Source organism: Buceros rhinoceros, unplaced genomic scaffold (genome assembly GCF_000710305.1).
Source record: "Buceros rhinoceros silvestris isolate BGI_N320 unplaced genomic scaffold, ASM71030v1 scaffold15824, whole genome shotgun sequence".
NCBI classification, from domain to species: domain Eukaryota; kingdom Metazoa; phylum Chordata; class Aves; order Bucerotiformes; family Bucerotidae; genus Buceros; species Buceros rhinoceros.
Window position 1 is genome coordinate 12,693 of NW_010406609.1, and position 9,569 is coordinate 22,261.

A 9,569-nucleotide genomic window follows, 5' to 3' on the forward strand; every position below is an offset into this window, starting at 1 on the left:
TTCCCTCGCTGTTCAGACATTCAGAAATGAGAACTGGAAAAGATAGTTACTATGATGATTTTATGTGATGGTTCAGCAAGTTTCAGCCTATTCACACAAATTTGAATAATCCAAATTTTGAAGGAAAATGGTCCTGTTCAGCTGATGGAAACAAAAGAGTTCTCAAAGGGTGCAAAGTGAATACATACTATTTGTAAAACATCAGTGATTGGAATTTCATTATTAGGACTAGCCTAATAAAATACAAATCAGTAAGAAGGTACTTACTGAAGGCACTGCCTTGAATTTGAATCAGTAGTTGTAATTATGAAAAGACTTCCTCCTAAATTCTGATAGATGCAACATGAATAGTCTTTTAATGGTTCTTGCATTATTTTTAAGAAAGCTTCTGTCTGACTACAATACTGAACAACCTTTTAGGAATACCTCTGCTTGACCTTCGAAAGTCTTCCAATTTCTATTCTATTTTTGTTTGTACTTAGGTCCCTGTACAAAGTCATCTGTCTTCTGGCAGATGGGACACTGTGAAGGAGGTTGTGCTAACATAGAAGCTAAATAATCACTTTACTTTCTGTGCCTCAGTGACATCAGAAAATCTCTTCCTATTCTGTTATTTTAGCTGGAAAAAAACCCACCCTTATTCTTTTTTTCTGATAAAAATCAAATACGTAGTTCTACTTTTATTATCTGTTACAATCTTTTCTTAGAGTAGATATCATACTTTATGTAAGTGTCTTCATACTGTCAGTGAAAGAAAGACTTGCATCTTGTGTTTATAAAGTACGTAAAATCAATTTTCTAAAGAAAGTTTTCAGATACTGTACATGATCCTCAGTTTTATTTTGAAGTGTTCAGGATGGGTTTAAGTAGGCAATTGTTGTAATACTGAACAGTTTTAGAAGAAAAGTTGTAGTAAAAATTATGGTTGTTTAATTTGAAGTCTATGGATATGAGTAGGAAGTTCACAAGATTTGATTGCAAGAATCGTTGCTGGAGAGAGTCTGGCTAGAATTTTTAGTCCAAAAAGTAACATAAATAGATGTTATGGCTTACAGATTCTTTAGCGGTCAAATTGCAATTTGGAGAATTTAAAAAAAAGAAAATTCTTTTCTAAAAGTTAGTGATGTGGACATCAGTTAGATGGCCTGGGTTATTTGTGAAAGGAGTGATAGTTGATCGAGAAGACTGCCCTGTTGTTGTAAATGATGCCAGTGAGAACTTCATATTGTGGTTGATTTTTATTTTATTGGCCTTGATATTGAATTAAGTACCTTGATATTGAATTAAGAAACAAGTTGTATTAATGAACATATCCATTAGAATACTACATTGCAAGTTTACAAAAAACCATTTAATTGATTACTGAGATAAGCTGATCCGACAAAAGTGAACATTAAGCTTGCATACATTAAGCTAACATAAACCAGAATGTGGCCAATTGGTAACAAAAAAAGAAGGAATTGTCATTATATTACAGCAACATACGTCAGATAAAATTAAGTCTACCTCAGGTACTTGGTAGGATATAAGTGGATCTAGAACCTTGCTGTATGATTAGTAATAATGGCTATAAAAGCAAATGTTGACATTTAATAGCAGGGGACCATTATCTGATTCAGGTTTTTTTATTCTAGTTAGAATCTCTTGAAAAAATGTACTAACATCAGTGTGGTTGTCATAAATTTTGTTTAAAATGTGAGCTCTTATTAAAATAGTTTAATCTTAATCATAGAATGGTTTGGGTTGGAAGGGACTTTCACAGGTCATCTAGTCCAACTCCCCTGCATGAGCAGGGACATCTTCAACTAGATCAAGTTGCCCAGAGCCCTGTCCAATCTGACCTTGAATGTTTCCAGGGATGGGGCATCTCCCACCTCTTTGGACAACCTGTGCCAGTGTTTCAGCACCCTATTGGAAAAATATTCCTTCCTTATCTAGTCTAAATCTCTCCCTTTTTACTTTAAAACCATTATGCCTCCTTGTGTTGCAACAGGCCTTGCTAAGATGACTGTCCTCATCTTTCTTGTAAGCCCCCTTTAAGTACCGAAAGACCATAATAAGGTCTGCCCGGAGCCTTCTCATCTCCAGGTTGAATGATCCCAACTCCCTCAGCCTGTCCTCACAGCAGAGGTGCTCCATCCTTGTGATCATTTTTATGTCCCTCTTCTGGACCCACTCCAACAGATTCGTGTCTTTACTGCCCTGAGGTCTCTAGAATTGGATGCAGCACTCCATGTGATGTCTCACTAGAGTGGAGTCAAGCAGCAGGATCACCTCCCTTGACCACACTTATTTTTATTTTTTAATTAATGACTACTAATAAGATAATTCCATCAGCTCTTTTCTGTGGTATTGCTCTTATAGTGGCTGAAGAGTACAACTTGGAAAAACTATAAATCACCATTACCATGTCTTTTGATGTCAATTTGGTTTTTTTTTTTTGGCTGCATTTTGACAAAAGTAATTAAAATCAGATGCCCAGTCTTGTGATACGTGGTTGAATTTATGGCTGAGGTAAGTAGCATAATATTTCACTACATTTCACATATTCTAGTAAAAGTGGAGGGAAATTATCTTGCCAATCTCAGTACCAGTTCAATAGCATCAAGATTAAAGCTGTTCTAGGTAGGATCTGTACAGTATCATCTACAGATCTGTAATCCTTGCTTTTCTTGGCCCAATCATAATTACACTGGAATAACTTAGAGTTATGGTTATGTTGCAACTCAGCCAAATTAGGATGTGAATAATGAAAACAAGTTACGTTTGAAGTTTCATCTGAATATGTATGTATGTTTGATTCTTTGGAGAACAAGAAAACCAGGAGAAAAATTGGTTCTGTTGTGATTTCTACTTTGTATGATGATCAGATAAGATGTTAGCAGCTAGTTAGTACATAAGGAGGACCTATGTCTGCTGAAAGAGGACTGTTAGTAGTAATTTTCAATCTAAAAAAATTATCAGGCATATGAGGAAGAGAAAGGGGGGAAAAACCCCCTATTCTAACAAATGAAATAACTTTTACCTGCCTCTATTAAGTAATAAAGGGAACAAGTTAGAATAGGTTTTTCTGCTATTCTTGATGATGGGCAGTCAAAGTATGTTGAAGATCCTGGGTCTAAATGGACAACTGATTGAAGTGTTACAGAAATTACAGCCAAGACTGGAATAGCTGGAAAGCTGTCTCTGATCCTGTAACTCTCTGCCTTACAGTGTGATGGCTGACTGCCCTACGAAGGTCATGTTGAGCAAGAGGAGCTTGAAATCTGCCTTGGTTTAGAAAAATGTCATTTTTATGTTTTGAAATATTTATAATTTAGATGCTAGCCACTTGCTTTGCTTTAAGCAGAATCTGGTGATATAAATGCCTGCTGCAGTGTACACACACAAAGGCAACAGTATATTTTTCCTAAATCTTTTTTTCTTTAACCTTAAGAAAATTTGACACCTCTGATAAGGAAATATTTGGTGTGTTTTTTTTTCTCAGTACATTTCCAACTGCTGAGAAGTAGTTACTAGTTATATATGACTGGCATTGCTTGCAGGTACCTAGAGCTAGGAAAGGTTTTACAAGTCAGTGAAATAGTCTACACAGTCTTATTGCTGGAAGTGCCAGGAAATACGATTGTTTCAGCAAGTAATGGAGAATTCCAATGCTCATCCTCTGTAGGGTATTCAGATTAGACATCTTCTTTCTAAGTAAATTCAGACTGAACATTTGCGATGGTATAGGATCAAGAGGGACATGTATATTCATTAGATTATCCTTTCATGAAACTATCAAGTGTATTTTTGATTACGTTAAGTATAGATGGTCCGTAATTTTTGAATGTGTACTCAGTCTGATGAACAGATAGCTTGAAGCTTTAAAGGATCGTTAAACTGAGAGTAAACTGATAGTTCTTTGGAAGTAAAGTAGTTTCCCTCCCCTGAAGGTAAAGGACTTCAGGAAGCCAATGCACCAACTATGATTCCTAAAGTAGATAACGTATCAAAGTACTTAAACTTCAGTTCCACTAAATTCATGAAATGCGGAGTGCGGAGTTGATGAAATACTAGATTAAGTTTAAGATAAACTTCTCACTAGATTAAGATCTTTCATATTGCTTTACTTGAATCATGAATGGTACACACATTGAGTCTGAAGAGCTGTATCGACTTCTATGAAGTTGTTCTATACTGAGAAAGAGAGGGAGTAGTGAAAACTTCTTTTGTAGAACAACTCTGGAGATCAGCTTACCCTTTCTTGTCCATGTGAAACCATTCTCTTTCAAATATAACCAATCCCTTAACACCAAGGCTTGCATATTCCAGTGCTAAGTTCTGTTACATGCAATAGAATGAAAGCTTTCACAGAGAACTGCACGTAAGATTTTGTAATACCATGCAGCAATGCTTGAAGATTAGAATGCAGTATTTTTTCTTAAGCGTTGAAGCTTGATAACATTTTTTTTTATGAGTCCTGGACTTAAATGAAATGGGTTTTGTAGTTTTTGAGTATGTAAAAAGATATCTAAATACATTTTAGCCTTTTATGCAGTTAGGCTGCTTTTTTTTCGTGCAATCTGGGAAATACTGAGGTGATATTTTATTGTGTGGGGTATTTCACAGAGTGTGTTCTTGGACAAATTATAGTTTAAATACTGCCACAGCTGACTTCATATCTTTTAGTAATAACTTCCCCTAAGCCAGTTAAGTCAGTTATATTATGAGCAACCATAAATATTAACTGCAGAATGTTTCTTCTAGGAATCTTTCAATGAACTATACATGTGCTGACAAAGTGAATTCTGCTTACACATTAAAAATATTTATTTCCAGTCTAATTGGCAAAGTTGGAAGAAAAACCATGGGTCTTGACCTGTGCTGAGTATATTGTGGACATGAATATTTTTGCATGTAATAAGCAGAGTCTTGGCCTTGTTTTCTGGTTTTTTATTTTTTTTCAGCCTGTTAGCAAAGGCAAAAACAAGAGAATGGCAAATTATCAGGTTTAAAATTATAATTAACCTTATCATCACTGTATTTTCTAGGGAAATTATATTAGGCTGTATTCATGAATGTAACATTAGTTTTTTATGTGCAATCAACTGCTCGTGGAAAGTGCAATTGAACAAAATTCAGCTTTAAATATATGCATGTTTATTTGTTTAGCTGAGAAGGGACCTTACTGCCATTGTCAACTGTGTATCTGGTGATTAGCTACAAAGAAACGGAGTCAAATTCTTCTCAGAGGTACACAATAAAGGGATGAATGACATTGGCAAAAGGCGTTCTGACCAGATATAAGGAAAAAAATGCAGAATTAGAATGGCTAAGTCATTAGCCAGAGAGACTGTGAAACCTCCATCCTTGTAGGTATTTAAAACTTGGCGAGCAAAAGCCTGAGCACCCTGATCTGCCTTTGCAGTTCTGTGTGTTCTGGCCAACAGCTGAAGTAGATGACTGTCATAGGGCCCTTCCAGCCTGACTTATTCTGATTGTCTACATCAAATGGAATGTCAGCAATGGAACTTTTAACATATGAGACATAACAGCTGAACCCTTTTAAGGTTAGAAGTCAACATTACCAGTTAGTGTTTACAATATACATTATGATTGTTTTGATTTGTTTTATAGCGTGGAAATGGAGTTTTTAAAACCTTTTATTCTGTAGATGTGGCTGTGGTATTTGTCTTATAGAGGCTTCTAAAAGACCCAGTCATGCATTGAAAGCCTGTTGTGTTACTAGGTGAATGTACAGAGAATGGTAAGATTGCATTTGGGGTTTATAACTGGGTTGTAAATTCTGTAAAGGAGAAATGGTGAGTCAGGCAGGTGCATATGGTACGTATCAGTGGGGTGGGTTGCAGTCTGCGTATAGAGGGCTGAACATTGGGTCACATTTAACATACTGTAGTAAAGGGAGCTGCTTTGCAAATGTTTATGTGGAGAGCAGTTCCCATGTGAGAAGAGGGCCCTGGAAAAGTACACAAGTAATTGTTTGCTCACTTGTTAAATTTTCAATTAAGTTTGACCGGATTCATTCATAATGGACAGGGTCAACATTTTGACTGTAAATCAGAGAAAAAATGTGTCAGGAATAAAGTCTAAAAGATGCCTAAAATGAAAGCAAAAAAATTAATATGATGGAAAACTAAAAGTGAAGAGAGGGGTTACCTACAAGTTTTAGTGTCATGGCTGTAATGTAATGACTTGATGTAGGTAGAATATACAAGAACCTTTTTCATTTATTTCATAAATAGAACTGAAATTGATTTGGACTTGATGTGTGCCCTCTGCCAATATGGAGCAGAACGATCTAACCTGCTGTTCTCCATCCGCTCGGCTTGGGTTTTTCCTGGTAGTATAGGTATCATCTTTTATGGCTACCTTTGTGGGATTTAAAAAAGTAGTATATAAACAGAAATTTGGACTAGGGAAAAAGGTAGAAGTTAAAAAAACAAAAAAAAAGTATAGTTCACTGAAAACCACAATCCATAGCAAAATGCCATTTAGGGTCACAGTAATTAATAGTATAATAAATAATAATAGTGTATCTTCAGGCAAAAAAGAGATACCTAGTAAGAGTATTTCTTATGTTACGTGTTGTTTTATATTTTTGCTTTAAGGGACAAATTAGTGGCATTCTCAGAACAATAACTTTTGATGTTTCAAGAACTAGGGCAACTGTAATGAGAGAAGTGTGGTCTTGCCATATAAAGGGAAGTATATTGTCAGCAAGCAAAGGATAATAGCATCCTATACACCCAGAAGGCCTGCTGTGATGTTTGCATCTGCATAAAATGCCCTTCGCCCTCATTCTATTTTTACACTGGTGCTGAGTTTGACCTTAGTAAAGAGATACTGTTGGAAGATTTTCAAATGCATGATCATGCACAGTGTGTTCCTCAGGCCTATAGGACATTGACAGTAGTATTTTTTTCTACAGCAAATTTTTATTACTTTGCACTTTCGTTTAGTTCAAAGGCTTACCTGTTTAACATTAAAGGGGAAAATTTGATTACAAATTGTTTTCTGTATCCTTAATTGATAATGGCTTACCTGAATCCATGAGACCGAATTAGGGTTTTAGCTTCATTGTTCCAAACAGCTTATGATGAGATGGTTTCAGATTTCTGATTAAAAATATGACTAGCTTCCACAGAACATAAAATGCTGACTTGGTTGTTGACTGCGTTTTCCTCACTGTGAGCTGTAATTTCTTTGTAATACAAACTTGTGAAGAGTATAGATTGTTCTAGGTCTATATAACCAGCACTTCATAGGATCAGCATGCACACCTTTGAGAACTGAAGAGGGCTGTTGGTATAGTCGAAATATGTTTATTGTAACGTAATAGCCAGGGTATTGTAAGAGCAGTAATTTTTTGTGGGCCTCTTGTGACCCTCTAAGATAGCATTTGACCTTTACATTATTCCCTGATATCTGGACTGTAATACTGAATATTAGTTAGATTTTTTTAAATGACTTAACACTTGTCAGCCTTACTGTGACCGTTACTGTGAAAGCCTTATGCTTTCCAGTGGTCAGACAGTGCTTTTTGTGCATCAGCAGGACGACAGTACTACTGCTTGGTTGAGAGAGCGGGCACCTCATTCCGTATGTTTTAAAACTGACAGTGATGGGAAGGTGCAATTTTGGGATAAGTCTTTGCTGGGAGAAATTTATGATACTGTGAAAATGTGTTAGCTAACATTAAGTTAAACCTGATTTAGCAAGAAAAAACCAAACACCCCCCCGCCCCCCGCCGAGTGGCTGAACCTAAATTTAGCAGAAAAGTGCATCTTAATATATGAAACTTTGTTCAGATGCTTTTTAGTTTTGATAATTGTAACAGTTGAGCACATTTTTATAGAATATTTCCTTCTTGTTTCCCTTTGTCTATCCTTTTTTAGGCATTATATCAGTGGTTATCTTTGAGAGAGTTTTGAGTAGCTGATCTTCCAATTTTATTCTTCTGGTCAGTTCTCATTTGTAATCCTGTGGCCATTTCTGATGTAGAGTTTGTGAATACATAAAGTGGGTTGGGGTTTACGTAAGTATTTACAGAGTGTAGTTGTTGTTGCTGTGTTTGTTACCTTAAAACTGGAGGACTGTGGTCTGCAGCTTAGGAACTGTTGTCTCCCACTTTTCTAAAATCTGCCACCATTTCCTCAGCTGTCTAATTCTAAATACTTTCCACTTTTCTCCTGTATAACACTTACTTATAACACTTCACAGGGGTTTTTTTGTGTGTTTATTTTTATGTATGTTCTAATCAGCTTTTACCTGTGCTTAGTGAACAGGTATAACATCTCTCAAGTCTGTATGCAAATGAATTGACACATTTGAAACTACTTTGAACTTGCAAAGACTCTTTGTGTTCAGGATTTCAGCAGTATAACTACATGCAAGAGTTTTTCAGTTCACAAGATTTGCTAATGAAGCAGCAGTTAACTGCCAAGGGAAATTTAAATTTGAAGGGATTCTTCATGTCCTGATTTGTAAAAGCCCTCCTGGGCTATTCTAGAAGTTTCTGCTAGCAACCACATTTAGCTCTACTGTGTGGCTTGTTTCAATTCCTTTGTGCAGCTGTATACCGTTTGATAAAGCCTATGAGGTATTGCATCATGGCAACATTGTCTAGATGGTAGCAGCAGGGCTAACCATCATGTGTCAGCCCCTGGTATTCAGAGAGCATGTACAGAGCCTTTGGTCTTATTAGGAGAAATTGTTACTATTATTAAAGGCTAGAAATAATCCATTTTGGTGTCTCTACCAGTTATAATCCTGCTTTATGGTATGTTATGGAATGGGCTCAGAGAAGATTCTACAATTTTTCTCTTAGACTTGCAGTTGACAAAGTGAACAAATAAAACACATCGGTACTGCTTTTGTCATGAGCTTCATCTGCATGAAGATAAAAGTTTTGCAATTTTTAGTATTATTATCTCTTGAAGAACCCTTTTTAAAAACTTTGAACACTATAGGTTTATGATGCCTGTATTCATATATTCCTGATAGGTCTCCTATGTGTCTTCAAAGAATAAACTGGTTTTGGAGATTGCAGTGGAAGTTTGGTCGAAGTTCAGAAGGTGAACAAATGTATGAATGGCTGGTATTCAAAATGATCTTTAATTTAGGAAGAAAATTAGCCACATTAGGAATTTGTGGACTGCAATAGCAAAATTATTAACGGATGTAAATTGTTGAGATTATAATTTTTTTAAAAAGTATCTATGATATATGTGCTGGCAAATAAGAGGCTTGCATAAAAACTTAATGCTTAATATGCTTATGTAATATTTGTAGACTAATTTCAGATTACGTAATCCCTTTGGGAAATATTAATTATGGTCACACAGAGGTCGTATTTTGAAACTGTTGGCATGCAGTAGCAGAATGACTGCAGCATATCACTCACACTCATTGCAGAAGTTCTTAAATGTGTGTGCTCCTTATGACAGTCAGTCATTTTCTCATTTTCTTGGGTGATTTGGAACAAAAGCAATGGTTGGTGCTGCTGAGAACCCTGACAGGATTTGGAATCCCTGTTGTCATAATTCCTTAGAGCATCTGAGGTTCGT